The 15,581-nt window shown below is 46.9% G+C and overlaps 1 protein-coding gene across 1 annotated transcript in view; it reads left to right on the top strand.

The window, feature by feature from the left end:
• LOC135902476 (uncharacterized) overlaps positions 1-15,581 on the top strand; it is an 867,879-nt gene that overhangs the window by 492,745 nt on the left and 359,553 nt on the right. The window lies entirely within an intron of this gene.

Here is a 15,581-nt window from a genome sequence, read left to right as displayed (position 1 = left end):
GTACTTTCTATAGTCTATAGGCTATAATCATACTTATCAGTATGCAATTATAGGCACCACCTTGAGTAAAATATGAAATTAGTGTGGACTTAATACTGGGGCCTCTGCTATTTTCCAACGGTATCAACGCCTGCTAGGCTTATCAGCTTCTGCATCGCTTTGCATGGCCACACTCGATGCTCGCGCATTTAATGAGAGCGCTTGGATCAAACGTCTATTCATTTGGCAAAGGAGGAAACATTTATCCTGACAATTCATTCACTGAATAAGTGTTCCTAGCCTTTGGCCATTCATTCCCCTTTGATAAATTGCGCGTCATATTAGAAAAGTTCTCTCTTATAATCAATTGCTTGTCTATTCATATTCCTTCTTATGCAAGTGAAGGAAAGTTATTACGCTTAAATTAGGGCAGCACAACAGGCAACGCATTCATCGTGACCAATGGCCGCGTCATCATTACTTTGATAAAACATGAACTATTGCCTTGAGTGTCTAAAGGCAAGAAAACACTGTGCGGAAAGTTTCCCGAAAGAGCAGCAGCAAGCGTCTTAACAAAAGAGGCGCCAACTTCAATGGGATGAAAAAAGAGCCGCGAACTCCCATCACAAGACTACTCTAATTTATTGCCAGAGCTGCGCTGTCTAAGCGCTGCTTGCGTTGAGGTGTGCGGAAGGAGCCTCCAATTTAAAAAAAGAACACAGTAAGGCGCTGGTGGCATGTGAGATCCAAGTGAGATCCGTGAGTCTGTGGTAATTGGTTCAACAGAAACGCATGCAGCGCGACTCTTGCGCCGTTTTAAAGCATTGTTTACAGGGAGGGGGAAGGGGATGGGACGCGGGTCTTTCGTCAGCTGCAAACGTGCAGGTTGCCTTCCTTTTTCCGTTGTACTACGTTATTTGAGGCCCAACGTGGTGCCTGCTCGCCAGATTGAAAGGCCAGCGGAAGCCCCCCTCCCTACGCATAAAAAATGCGCATTCCCAGTGCTGTTTGTGAGCTTATTATTCAATACACGCTAATTTTCGTAGAGCAGGTATTAAGTATCTCTGTGTCGCTTAGATAAAAGAAATTTGTGCGAATTAAAAAAAAGACATAAATGGGAAGGAATGTTTACCCCACAAAGACCAAGCACCATTCAATATGAAGTGAGAGAGAAAGTGAACTTTAATGAGAACCAGCAGTTTAGTCGGCTCGGCCTAGGCCTCCCACGATGGGACGTAGAGGTCTTGCCTCTTCGCCGCTTCGTAGGCCTGCTGGGTCGCCCAGAGTTGGTCGTCGAGATGGGAGCTGCGCAGGGCGGCGTGTCCTCTCGACGAGAGGTTCACGGAATTAAGCTCTTGGTACTGATGTTTGCACTCGCATAGCATATGGGGGAGTATTACTGATTGAGTTTTACAGATCTTGCACGTGTGGCTTGGGTGGATGTCGGGGTATATTATGTGATAGCATGTGAGGGAGGGGTACGTATTGGTCTGTAACAGGCGAAGGGTGGTTGCCTGTGCTCTGTTTAACTTGTGGTGCGGGGTTCTTCTTTCGAGGTAAAATGACTTCACAAGGTCGTATCTTGTAAGGCGGTCGCGTCCTGCGGGTGCACCTACACCATCTGTCTGCCACGGTAGACTAGTCCTTGTGCTATGGAGTGTGTAACCTCGTTGAGGTTGTTGAGGTGCGGGTGGACATCACCGATGTGTGCTGGGATCCAGACGAGGTTGATTTGATTTTCAGACGAATGCGGGGCTTGTTGGGAGGGATGCGACGAATGCGGGGCTTGATATACGGAGGGATTGTTGAGAAATACGATTCTTGATGTAGTTGACTGCTGTGCGAGAATCGCTCAGTATGGTATGACAGGCTGGGTCAAGAGTGGCCAGGGCGATGGCCACTTCCTCGGCCGTCTCGGCATGTAGGGTAACGATGCTGGCAGCATGTCGGAGCAACCGCGGCAAAGCGACGTCCATCTTGGTATTCAGCTGCGTCGACGAAAGTGACGCCCGCGGTGTTGGCATAAGCCTTGATGAAGGAGGTGGCTCGTGCCTTCCTGCGTTATTTGTTGTGGTCTAGGTGTATGTTTTTGGGAACACGGTCGGCGGGTATACATTGCTGAATGTCGCGTGGTATTCTGTGTTTCTCTCCATGTTGGTGGTGGTAGGTGATATCAAGCTTGGTTAGAATGCTGCGGCCCGTTTCCGTGAGGGTAAGCCGCTCCAGCTGCGATTGACGTTGCGCTTCGATTAATTCGTCTAGCGTGTTTTGGATACCTAATTGTAGTAGAAGCTCCGTGCTGGTGTGGTTGGGTAGTCCTAAGGTCTGCTTATAGGCTCCTCTGATGATGATGTCCAATTTAGACTTTTCAGCTGTGTACCAGTTGAGAAAGGGCGCTACTTAAGTAATGTGACAGATGGTAAACGATTTGACAAGGCGGATGAGGCTTTCTTCCTTCATACACCCTCGTCGATTGGTCACTCGTTTCAGCAGTCTGGATGTGTCAGCGGTCTGTCGAAAGGTCTTGGAGATAGCCGTAGAGTTGGCTCCATTGGCTTTTATGGTCGTACGAAGAACGCGAAACATTAAAAATAATTCGGTCACTTTTATTTCTGGCAACAGAAAGTACGACTAGACATTTCTTCAGGAGCATGCAAGCTGGATGGAAATTTCCCGACTGGAGCATGGTGCTACAACGGAAATCCCATACGGGTTGCTTAGGAAAAAGAAAAAAAAAGACTGAAAAAGAAACAAACTGTGGAGTTAAACAAAAATATGTTCAAGGTCGGCATTCCGAGCGGGACCTACGCCGTACCGGAGCGGTTGGTTTGCCATCGAAATAACGAGGAGGATGGCAGATTGCAGAACGAGGGCGAATGAATTGACAATTCGAGGCACTAGACCACTGAATATAGGAAATCAGTTCTCCGGCATTTCGCAACAAGGAGGAAAGTTCAAGAAAGAATACCTCGAATATCGAATACCTTGTAGGGGCTGGAAGTTACACAAAAGTCGGTAGGCCGGTTGGCGTTGGGAGCTCACGGTAAAACCATAAATGCGGCGAGGTAGAGTGACATGGGTTGGGCCTCTTCCGAAGCCAGTGAAGCGCATAGCAAAATTAGTTCTGTATAATGGCTCAGGAAGATGGATCAAAATAAATGGCTGCCTAAAGGGCACAAGTATCTATACATGAAAAACGTGGACACAGAAAGGAGAAAGAGATCAAGAAAATTGGCAACCAAATGCAGGGTATTTGAAAGTGTAAATAGGTAACCAGGAGTCATAAGAAGGAAAGTGAGAGAAAGACAGCAAATTGGACGCAAAGAATGGAAACATAAACGACCATGGAGGTTTACAAGAATCGGAAGAAAGAAATTAGAAGGGAAAATCTGTACGACAACAAAAAGGGCAGTGCCACGCTATTAGAGGCTCGAGCTGGTTGCCTGAGGACAAAAACACAACACAGTAAATACTCACAACAAGATGAGGCATGTATGTGTACGCTGCAGCAAATATCCGAAGGCAACTTAGCACATCCTAATAAAATGCGAAGGAATTGACGCCAGTGAGACCCGATTTGACGTACATCTTAGAAGCGCTTGGATTTAATGTGGACGGAATCATCAAGTAATCAGCATTCGAGATAAGCAAGAGTCGTTTAGAGCATTGGTGGAAAAAGAACAAACTGCGAAGACATATATACAACCGGGTCTGTTACAGGAATAGGCAGCGGTACGAGGTAGATAGAGAAGTTTTGAGGAAGAAAAGAAAAGATGAAGGAAATGTATACAAGAATGCTAGAATGAAAAGCATGTATAGCCTATCTCATTAACTCAAGCAGGCTAGGCGGCTATTTGTCACTGCCCCGTTTCAAAAGGGATGCTAATAATAATAATAATAATAATAATAATAATAATAATAATAATAATAATAATAATAATAATAATAATAATAATAATAATAATAATAATAATAATAATAATAATAATCTGGCGAACTGTGACCCATCAGGCAGTAGCACGAAGCTACAAAGCAAACTGACACGGGTTTCTGAAAAAGAAAACTTCGCAGTTGAAAACAAACTCCTCGTGGTTTAAGATTCAAACCAGTGACCAACGCTTTACCGGGGTGGTAAGGCGTGCTACTATGGTAATGGTATGGTATGGTAAAACTATATTGAAGTCCTGCAGATCGTAAGTCTTCACGAAGCTGGCCGCTCCCACGTGGGAGCCGGAAGGCCGAGCTTCTCGGCCACATCGTGGGCCTGCTGGACAGCCCAGAGTTGGTCAGCCAGAAGAGGGCTGCGGAGAACCGCCTCCCATCTGGCCGAGCTGTTAGAAATGACAGAGCATGACCAAGCACACCGCCAGAGCATGTGGTCTAACGTGGCTATTTCTCCACAATGATGTTTTCTTTTTTTTTCCTCCAGTTTCTCTTTTGCCTCCATGTTTAATTTTGACTCCCTGGCCCCTTGAAACGCAATTTCTCACATTAGGTTTGCCCAGCCAACCAACATTTTCTAACGCACTCTTCTGAACTCGAATAGCCAGTTGAGGACGCGAGATTCACGTTTGCGAGCTTGCAAGCCGTTTATCAACACGTTGCTCTGCATGGCTCTCTACACATGGAGGCATAGAAGTGTGACTTTCTTCCTTTCGACTGCCCACCCTCTCGACAGTAAAACAGTGGCTATATGAGGCGCCTGCAGGCGGGCTTACCAGAGTTATGCGTGCCTCCGCCGCATCACTCCGCCGTCCCATCGCATCACCTCCGCCAGCCCATTTCGTCCCTTTTCACTCTCTTCAACTTTTTATCCATCTACCACTCAAGGAAAACAAAGCGTACATTGTTCTGAATACGACCCGGGTCTTTCTCTCTATTTCGCAGAATTGGCGCGGAATAAGCTTCACAAAATCGAAAGCTTCACTTATATAGAAGCCTAAAACTGCCTCCTAACAAGCGGCAGCTAGGCTGTGGACGACAGCTACGAAAGCTACACGACAGCTGCCGCAGCACTACAATGGCTATAAGGATGAAAACTGGTGACTGCTGGGAAAGGAACACAGAAAGAAAGAAAGGACGAAACCTTAGATGTACGCCTCGAAAAGTGGACAAAATTTAGCAGTTGTGAAATTAACGGTGAAGGCTGTGAGTGCAGTTAGACCCAGCGATTAGACTTGCAGCACTAAAAGCAGAAAGTGGTTGCGCGATGAAATGTGTCGTGTTAAAGTGGATAAGTTCTGTATTTAACATCGTGTTAATCGCACAGTGGGGTTTATGAGGTGCACCGTGTAGGAAGCGGCTCCAGATTAATTATGACCACCCGCGGTTCCTCATGGTGCACCTACATTTGAGCACACCTGACCGTTCTCGCATTTCGCTCCCGCGGAAGTGCTGTGACTGCCGAGGCCGGGAATCGAACCCTGGATCCCGTGCTCAGCAGCAGAACCCCATATACACTGCGGTGATTATGTTTCATGTTCCCGTATGTGCGAAGCTTAGGCAGAATTATGGCGTCACCACTCGAGAGGGCATTCGACCATTTTATTCTTCGTCTAGCATGCAACGCCGCGATATTGCACAAAACTTCTGGACGGCATACCAGTTTGATGTGCGTCCTGCTATTTCTTGGTTGTCTGACGCCAAGTAGACTGATTCCATCAGTTTTTTTTTCGCGTTCCTCTCAGCCACGGCGAATACCACCGCCGCGCTATGGAACTGTGCTCTATCGATATTAAATCTCCGAGAGTTTCAGCCGGCACTTCGCGCCCCTCTTCAGCATGCAAGACATGCGCTCCAGACTTGCCGTCTCCTGCTTTCGCGGCTCGTTTTCACACCAGAGCTTCGCGCTAGGCAAGATGACGGCGGCAAGGCACAAGCGCGGCCACACTGCTGCGGCAGTCTTTAATCTGCTAAGAGCGCAGTGGCTGCGCAGTTTAGCCTCGCTTATTATTGTTATTATTATTTGTTCAGTCGAACACGGCGGAGATGGGTGATGCGTGAGCAGCATCAGCGCGTAGCAGTTAATGTGGACGTCACGTGCTGCATCCCGAGTTGCCCAGACTCTTTCCTCAGTGTGTGTTCCTCAATGAGAAATGTGGCACGGTGCGTGAGAGAGCAAGGAAACCCTTTTCGCGCTTTGTCTAACGTCATTATGTAGGCTCTCTTTTTGCTCTTTCGTGCGTCGTAATTCACTAGAAAGATATATATATATATATATATATATATATATATATATATATATATATATATATATATATATATATATATATACGGTAGGCGGGAATGTTAACTAGTCAAGAGTCCGGTTGGCTACCCTAAGCTGGGGGAAGCAAGATGGGGGTAGAAAGAATGGAGAGAGAAGTGCGCGAGCAGTACAAGAGCCAAAGCCGCTCATACAATCCAGGCGTTCTCAGAAAGCACACAAGTGCCTTCACTACCTTCTGAGCCGCTGATCGGTGGGGACGGTGTTCTAGTATGGTCTGTTCACTCAGAGGACGATCACGTAGTTTCCTGAATGTGTTGGACATAAATTGTCTTTGTGCTTCAAACTCAGGACAGTGACACAATAAATGGTCAATGTTTTACTCGCAACTGCAAGCATCACATGCAGGACTGTCAGCCAATACAATTAGTGCTGAATAAGCTTTAGTGAAGGCCACTTCCAGCCACAACCGACACAGAAGAGACGCTTCGCCTCGGTGCATTCCGGCCGGAGGTCTGAGTTGCAGCGAAGGATTTGCAGTCTGGTGCACATCGTATTCACAAAAAGTGATTAAGATTGAATCCCTCACTCCCGCCCATTCCAGATAATCGCGGTGTTCATATGTTATTAGCTGATTTACAAAACGAAGGGTTTTGTCAATTGGGCTCCACGACTGCATAAAGCGGTTGCTTCACCGAATTTTGTATTACGTGTATTTGTGCATTTCAGATATTTTATGTGGCAGCGCTAACGAAGAGTCCGTGTAGACGCATGGTCTAGTTTTGATTGACGCTTTCTGTGGTCATTGTATATATATATATATATATATATATATATATATATATATATATATATATATATATATATATATATATATATATATATGCCGTTTTCACATACTGTAGGAGTTTAGCGAAGGATATTGCTCTTCGCTGGCTATATAGCGTTGTCAGAACGTTTACCAAAGCGTGCCAGATGGATCGGAATCTTTACGTGAGGTGAGTATTTCCGTGCATATTGAGAACAAAAGCAAGGCGACGACGAGAGTATAGTAGTGACCACAATGGCACGAGCGACTGATTTATTGCACTCCCACGAAGAAAAGTTGTAATTTCTTCGGTTACGACACGGGCAATATTGCACAGCGTGACCGTTTACCGCTGGCTGCAACGAGGAAAGAACTGCATTACATAGGCCAATCCAGAAGATGGCGAAGGCTAAGGCAGAGTCTTGAAGCGCTTGGCGCTACGCCGGACTCTCGCATTCATAAGCAACTGGTTGCTGTGCGATTTCCCGCACGCGAAAGACAGTGCGGTACGTCTGTAGCTGAATGGTAAATAGTGCGTGCGCATGTGCACTCTCACTCCTACTATTCGCCGTGGTTGGTCAGTGGCAATGGTGTTGGGCTGCTGAGCACGAGGTCGCGGAATCGAACCTCGGCTACGGCGGCCGCATTTCGATGGGGGCGAAATGCGAAAACACCCGTGTACTTAGATTTAGGTGCACGTTAAAGAACCCCAGGTAGTCGAAATTTCCGGAGTCTCCCACTACGGCGTGCCTCATAATCAGAAAGTGATTTCGGCACGTAAAACCCCATAAGTTTTTCACTCGTACTTCCGCTGCGTGACGGGTACGTGCCAGCGGTGGCAAAGAGCAGGTTGGCATTGTTACTAGATGAACATGCGTGCAATTATGGCCTAACGGTTGTATTACAGAATATACCTGCAATTAAGTGTTTGCCTTTTTTTTATAGATTTAAGTGCGATGAAGAGACAGAGAGAGAAACAACGAGGAACAGGTAGGCAGGTTAACCAAGGAAGTGCCGGGTTAACTATCCAACACTTGGGGTGGCGAAAGGGGCAGAATAGATAACAAGGACAGATTAAAAGAAAGCAATGCAACAAAGAGGCAGTCATTCTGAACACACTCGCCATGGAATGTTCTCTAGCTGTCACAAGCGTTCGACCAGACCAGTCACCCTCAAGAAATGCAATAGAGCTTTTCGTGGCGTTGTGCACGCAACAATGCCCGGGCCGTGGTCTCATGGTGCCAGGATCTCTTCCTTAGAGAGCAGTATAATATCCAGTAGGCCTAATCTAGCTTGTAAAACACATTGAGCGTCGAAGAATGGGCAGTCCTACAGAAGCTGCTCTATTATCTCGTCGGCGCCGCCCAAATTGGACGCCGCACTGCTGGCCATCCCAACCAGGTCTGAATAGGTGTTCGTAAATGCGACGCCTGCAGCCACATGCGACACAATAAGGTTGGCCGTCTGTTCAAAGAGGCTGTTTGGTTCATCTTCAGAATAAAAACAGGAACAGCGCAACACAGGATGAGCGAGTAACGAGCACAGGACAGCGCTCTGTCCTGTGCTCTTTACTCGCTCGTCCTGCGTTGCGCTGTTCCTGTTTTTATTCTGAATGAGGTTGTTTCGCGACGGGGGAGACCGGATGGCAGGCGAAATCGCGAGTTAGGGTCAAGAGAATACGCGCGTGAGTTGGTGTGATGAAGGCTGTTGATTTGCATAATGTAAATTTTATTCGCATGTACTCCTCGTTATTCCAGGAACTGGTTATGACCATCTGGTGCTCACAATATTATAAACATATCCTGTAAATACGCCATTTTTCTCATTGCAATAAATAACACGGAAAAAAATAAACACATCGTGGCCTAATCGTTAGAGCCCTTGACTGCTGCGCTGGGGACCCAGGGTTCGATATCACCACCGTACATTTCAAATTTTATTTATTTAATTGAATAGGCTCAATACAGTGCGTGAGAGGAAATTACCGTCCGCCTCCCTCAAATGCCTCGGATGAGTCATTGTGGTATAAAATTTTTTTAAAGAGGGATGAAGTACCTCAGACAGGCTGGCCAACGTTTCGATAGGTGGACCTATCTTCGTCAAAGGCGGCCTCGTCATCCTCGGCGTGTTAGTTTTAAAGGGTTAGTGCTGTGACGTCACGTGCGGGTGTTGTCGCTGGCGGCTGGTTTTAAAGAGAGAGATTACAAGAGGGAACAGGCGCTGTCGTCCGACGTCTAAGTAATGTTTGGCAGTCGTATTACAAGCAGCTGTCATTGCCTAAACAACGTGTCACCTTGGGCAAGTATGACAGCACTGAGGATATCGAAGTGCATGTGCACGGAGAAGCGAGACTGGCGCTTCCGTTCGGTTTCTATGTCTGTGTACTTGGTCTCGTTAGTATCATATTTCTTTGAAGGCACCTTAAGCGATGAAGAAGTATTTAATTTACGATATTTCTACGTAAGAGTGACGAAACTGATTGCGCTGGCAGGCTTATCAGTATGCGACTCTAAGGCTTGGGCATTCCTGCAGCTTCGTTTGTTCACAGTTGTGGGAGACAAGTAGAGACAAGTGAGGCAGGTGGTTCAAGATATTGCGGCCATGTTTTTATCCAAATCAGGTAAAACTAGCCCGCATGTGCGTAACATTGAGCTGAAGCTTGATAAGCTTTCCAGTTGCGTGGGTTAGTAAGCAGAGAGACATACCGGAGGTTGAAATTCTCCACACGTGTCGGCTAAGTCAGCCAATTTTGTCTCATTTGTAACTCTTGTAAATGTTCTCGGCAAGCATCCACGACCATGCATCAATTACAGGCGTTTAAATTATATAACAATACATCAGCCCTATCCGCTAGTTGATATTGATATTGACTAATTGTACATCCAGGGCTACGCGCGTTTCGACTTTGGACCTGGTCTGCGAATACTGGCAGGCTTCCTAACTCAGCACACGAGTTGCTACGCTGCTTTCCTTTCACGCATAAGTACATTTCACCCGGTCATAACTTTTGGGCTTCAAATTTCCCGTGTTGCTATTCTGTGCGATTGACCGAGTTCTCCGCGATCTGTTATATATCGTATACATTTACTGCCATACTTCGACGCTATAATATTTTCAGCATCGTGGGAGGATCATGTTGATTCATTTATAATAATTCTCGGGAGACGACACAGCTCTCACGGTCAGAGATTAAAAATGTATTTTGTTGTACAATATGCACGACGGTGACACCGACCATCGGAGCTCAAGGTAGCAGCCAAGGTGGATACCGCCATGCCGTTAGAAAACGGCAACTGCTGACATTTTTTGGTTTGGTAGGTTATTACCAACTTTATACACTATAAGGTGTTTACACCATTAATGGAGTTTTCTGGTCGCACAGGTAACACCTTTACCGTTACGGCGTTACAAAAAATTATAGAGGCCGACAAGGGAGCCCTAACTAGACGTGGGATGACACAAGACGTAGGTGAAAACTATGTAATCATTCTGACAGCCTTGAGCCCACAGAAACGTCCGATAAGATAATTTCACAGGGATATATATATATGAAACTCCCTCTTTCGTGTTTCTCCAGGGCTTGCACTTAAGGGAAGCCCGATGTTCCATGTTCTTCTGCTGCGAAGTCTGGCGATTGAAGTGGCCTGCGAGTGGTGTATACCGCATTTGATGTGGTTTGGTGCCAGCGAACCCTTTTCAAGTTGGTCATTCCAGATATCAATACCGGAGCTTCACTGCTGCAGCGAAAACGACCACTACCGACAATTGTGGAAAAAAAGTGGATATTTCGCCCCTCTTGAAAAACGGCTCAAACATTGCATCGCGTCCAACAGGTAGAGCCAAACAGCTCGACTTCCGCATGCTCTGTCTGGCGGTGGGGATGCTGCTGTGATCGTAGAGGTCCGTCTCTGGTTCTGGCCGACCACTTCCTCCGGATAGAATTATGGCTCCCCACTACGTCCACCGAGACACCGCCCGGGGTCCTTCTTGCCTTCGAATCAAGGGAGTCGCTTTACGAGAGCAACCAAAGTAACAGACGGCAATGCAGCGTATTGGTCTCGGCACCAGGGTCAGCGCCCTCCCACCTCTTGCACCTCCCCCCCCCCCCCTTCGTTTCAGAATACGGTGGCATAATTTATCGGGGCTGCTTCTCGCTGCCACGACAACCGTTGGTATACGCTACAAGTTTTACCTTCCCTGAGGGGGCCGGACTTTTAGCGACAAATGTTGGGCTGGCATGAACGAAGAATGTTGCTCAGTTCCCTCTCACGGATCCAGACTGTATGTTTTCTGCAGCATGCCAGGCGATTACCTTCGTGATCTACAAGCGTAAACATGCCGCAACCCGGCAACGAAACCTTCGGCCGGTCTGACGGCAAGGAAGCCATGATGACCACGCCCTTTCGAATGTGCATGTCGTGCGGCCTTGACAGGCGCGAACCTAGGTACACGTTTGCACAGTGCACAAAGAATAAGCATATTCGAGAGGCTCGATCTTTGCTCGTTACCACCTTATGAAAAAAAAAAACGTTGGCGAGTATAGGTACAAGGGCGATATATGTGCGTCAGCGAAGGCAAAATGACTAAAGTGTAATTACGGCTGCACCATTTTTTTGCTTTAGCCCTCCTACTTTTGTAGCCATGTAAGCATTAACCTGCGTAAAGGTTCTTTGATTTGACATGGCTTCCGGTTTTGCACCCATACACCCGATGCAACCATACCGGACCACTATGCGTCGGCAAGCATTGGGTTGGAGACAGAATCACAACAAACGTTTCTTCAGAATGCAAAGAGGCTGCAATAGAAGATTGAGCCCTGCTACGTATGCCATCTCGTACGTTACTCCCAGGGCAGAGTGGAGATGCCACGCTTAGTTTCGTGCAAGTATGTTCTGTTGCTAACGTTCGGACGAATCTGGTAAAAATATCCGGATGAAGAAAACAGGTAATGAAGCAGATAAAGCATAGGATAAACACCGCGCGCGTAATTTAGAACATGTGTTTCTGGAACCCACCTGTGGCAAATTGTATTTTCTTCCATTTTCGTTACCTTTTCAATAATCATTTCTAAATTTCAATAAGCGTAACAGTAGATTACCTCGATACTTTGTCTTGGTATATTGTCTGTTCTTTTTTTGATGTGGTTGTAGCTAACAAAAAATTGAACCTCTCAGATGCCCTTATTCTTTCCGCACGGCGCAGAGATCTACGTATACATGACGTGCTGAAATCGCACATTGCGTTGTAACTGTGAAAGGTCCGTACGGTTTCCCTAGGTAGGTGCAGACAGCACCCTGTGAGCACCACGCAAAAGAAGACAGAAGAGCTGACCCGTCATGCAATTCATAAAGAAATTTAACACGAGCTGATCTGAAGAGTTGCCGTGTGCGGAATCAGTAGCGCAGTCAGCGCTCATTGTTTAGCAGCTCAGCCTGCTGCACCATAGCGAAAGTTCAGTCACTGCGAAGCAACGTTGTGCAGCATTGCATGCCACAGGTCTCAGTGTGCAAGGAGTTGATGTCGTTGACAAGCTGGCAATTAGCACGAGGGCGCCTAAACTATGAAAGCGCTGCACGTGAGCCTGTGGAAACGAGCCAGACGCCGGCTGGCTGCTCTAAGCTGAAGTGAAAAGCTCAACGCAGTGCTGCCAGCTCCATGGCACGGCTAGAACTCATATGACTGTAGCAGTACCCTTATGCTGAACCAACCGATTAACAGGCGAAAGAGAGGCTACGGAGCCGTCGGTGTGGATGTTGAGTCGCCGGCGTTAACGTGTATATATATATATATATATATATATATATATATATATATATATATATATATATATATATATATATATATATATATATATATATATATATATATATATAGGCACATGCTTTCAAGCTCATAACTGGTTTATTCATGCAAACCTTCTGTGCCTTCTTTTCCGGGGTTTGATGCGGCTGCTGTGGTCAGCTTTTGGCTGAGTAACACGAGTCCATCCTGGAGATAATGCAACAGTAAACTGGGTTGATTCTGTAAATGGCTTGATGAAAAGTTCACTAATACCCGAGACAGGGTAATCCACGGTCCCACGGATGACGTGGTTCGCGTAGTGGGTGCCTCGGGGAGAGTTCCCGCGTCTTGCTGATTGGCCGGGCAAGCACATAACATCTGTGCTGCAAAGCGCGTTGCAGAAGACGAGCAGTTTTGTGGTATTTATTTACCGTTTCAGGAAAGCTTGGCTTAAGATAAATTCCAAAATGTGCGTTGGATCTCCATACTTCTTGTATCGGTAATGAACTTTGTTACTCCTTTGGTTGTCAATAGGGTTCGCTAAGCAGAGAGAAAGAGCAAAAAGAGGAAAGGCAGGGAGGTCAACCAGACGAGCGTCCGGTTTGCTACCCTACACTGGGGTAAAGGAAAGGGGTAACAGAAAGAGGAAAGCGGGATAGAGGAAACACTGTGTGTGCACGCAGCAAAGCGCCTTGAAATCAGTCAAGTCCAAGCAAGTGCTCTGCCGATACGTTAGGCCGCCGTCATTTTTCAGTCTAAAGGTAACTTGGTGCTTGCCCATAGCTGGTGATGCATGGGGAAGTCACCTGTGGACACTAAGGAGCCACTGGTCGTCAGCAGTACATTTCAGTACGTGGCAATATATAGTTAAATAGAAACCCAGCCTTTTTGACTACAGTGCGAATAGAATGCTACGGGTGATCCTTGATGCCTACTCAAGGCTTCCAACTATTGAATTGAGACTTGCATTGCACTTCGCGCTGACGAAGTGTGCAGGTTATTCAAGAGCATTCGAAAAGTATTCATCAGGGCCTGGAGCGTCATAACCACTTGCCGGTCTTCTTCGGGCACTTTGTCAGGAACCCACGCTGTGCACTCTACAGCGGTGCGCAGCTGTATCACTTGACGTGGCTCCAGCTCCGGCTGTGGCATCGACTGCGGCACCGACTGCGGCACCGACTGCGGCACTGACTGCGGCACCGGCTGTGGCTTCGGATGTGATTTCCGCTGTGTCTGTGGCTTTGGCTGTGGCTATGGCTGTGGCTTTGGCTGTGGCTTTAGTAGCGCGGACCAAGTTGTATTGGTCTCCGCCGTGGCCTTCTCAGATTTAGATTCGATTCCGCTAGGCTTAGGGGCAAAGGAGGATGAGTCGAACTCTTCACAGAGGCATCTTTGAGAGGCCTTCTTCACAGAGGCGTTCTTTGAAGTCCGGCGGCGCCGGGAGCGTCGATTTCTAACGGCCGCAACAGATTGCCGACGGGACGAGCGGTCTCTCGCCATCTGCTTCAAGATCGCTTCTTCCTTCTTCATTTTGGGGCAGTCCTTCGAGGAAGCATCAGGGGACTCAAGACAATTGGTGCATTTGAGAACCATGGCTGCACAAAAGTCTGCAGCATGGGGCTGACTGCAGCATGAGCACACTCTCGTGTTCTCGTACACGCGCTCAGGTGTCCCAGCCTCATACAATTACCACATTGAAATGGGCCTCGAATAAATGGTTGAACAGGGTGCCTAAAGTGGCCTACCTTGACGTGCGAAGAGAGAGCCTATTTAGGTAGAAGGCTAGCTCTCACATTTTGTACGTATCTTCAGAATGCTTACAGTTTGCGAGTTCATAATATATTGTTAGATGAAACTTCCTGAGTACAAGCCCTCATTTAGCCAGCGTGTATAATTTTCGGGTTTAATTACTTTCACACAGCGGGATGTGCCGAGGCGATACAAGCAGAACTGACAAACAAAACAAGCTGCCATATTCACAGCAGTGACTGACTTTACCAGTGTGGCGTGGAAATTGGCGTCATGGGTGTCATATTCACGCATCTTCTCCTAGGTTGGCACGTTGCTGCTTATCGCCATTATCTTAAGTGGCGATATTTGACTTTGCCGTTAGCACTGCTACTAATGTTTTTCAAATTGTCGCGTCATCCGCCGTGGTTGCTCAGTGGCTATGGTGTTAGGCTGCTGAGCACGAGGTCGCGTTATCGAATCCCGGCCACGGCGGCAGCATTTCGATGGGGGCGAAATGCGAAAACACTCGTGTACTTAGATTCAGGTGCACGTTAATGAACCCCAGGTCTTTGAAATTTCGGGAGTCCTCCACTACGGCGTGCCTCATAATCAGAAAGAGGTTTTGGCACGTAAAACCCCATAAATTACTTAATTAAATAAGATGTTGCGCCAACATGAGAATTCAAGCCGCGTGTATGGGCGGAGACAGTTTCTCTTGTTGCGCTTTGCAATTTACGGTTTACTCGCATTACGTATATGTAAAAGATATTAGATTAGGGCGCGAAAGGAACAATTTAAGCAATTGTTCAGGGCGATAAACCTAGCCTGTAAGCATGCTGCGTATCATAGAATTACTATCGTCATGGAAAAAAAACTACAGTAAATATGGGCTTTGTACTGGTGCTCCAAGAAAACAATTAATGTATACGTTTAAGTAAGTGTCATGAAAAAAAAAGGCCTACATAGCCCGAATCGCTTACAATTTCTTTCAAAGTGACCCGTGATCACATTTGGTTGCATGAACGTTTGCGCTGCCCGCACTGATTGCTTCTGTTCACCATGCCATCGAAAGCTTTT

The sequence above is a fragment of the Dermacentor albipictus genome, chromosome 1 (genome assembly GCF_038994185.2).
Source record: "Dermacentor albipictus isolate Rhodes 1998 colony chromosome 1, USDA_Dalb.pri_finalv2, whole genome shotgun sequence".
Lineage (NCBI taxonomy): Eukaryota > Metazoa > Arthropoda > Arachnida > Ixodida > Ixodidae > Dermacentor > Dermacentor albipictus.
The sequence above is the reverse complement of the archived record's forward strand: the minus strand, read 5'-3'. Positions and strand labels throughout refer to the sequence as shown.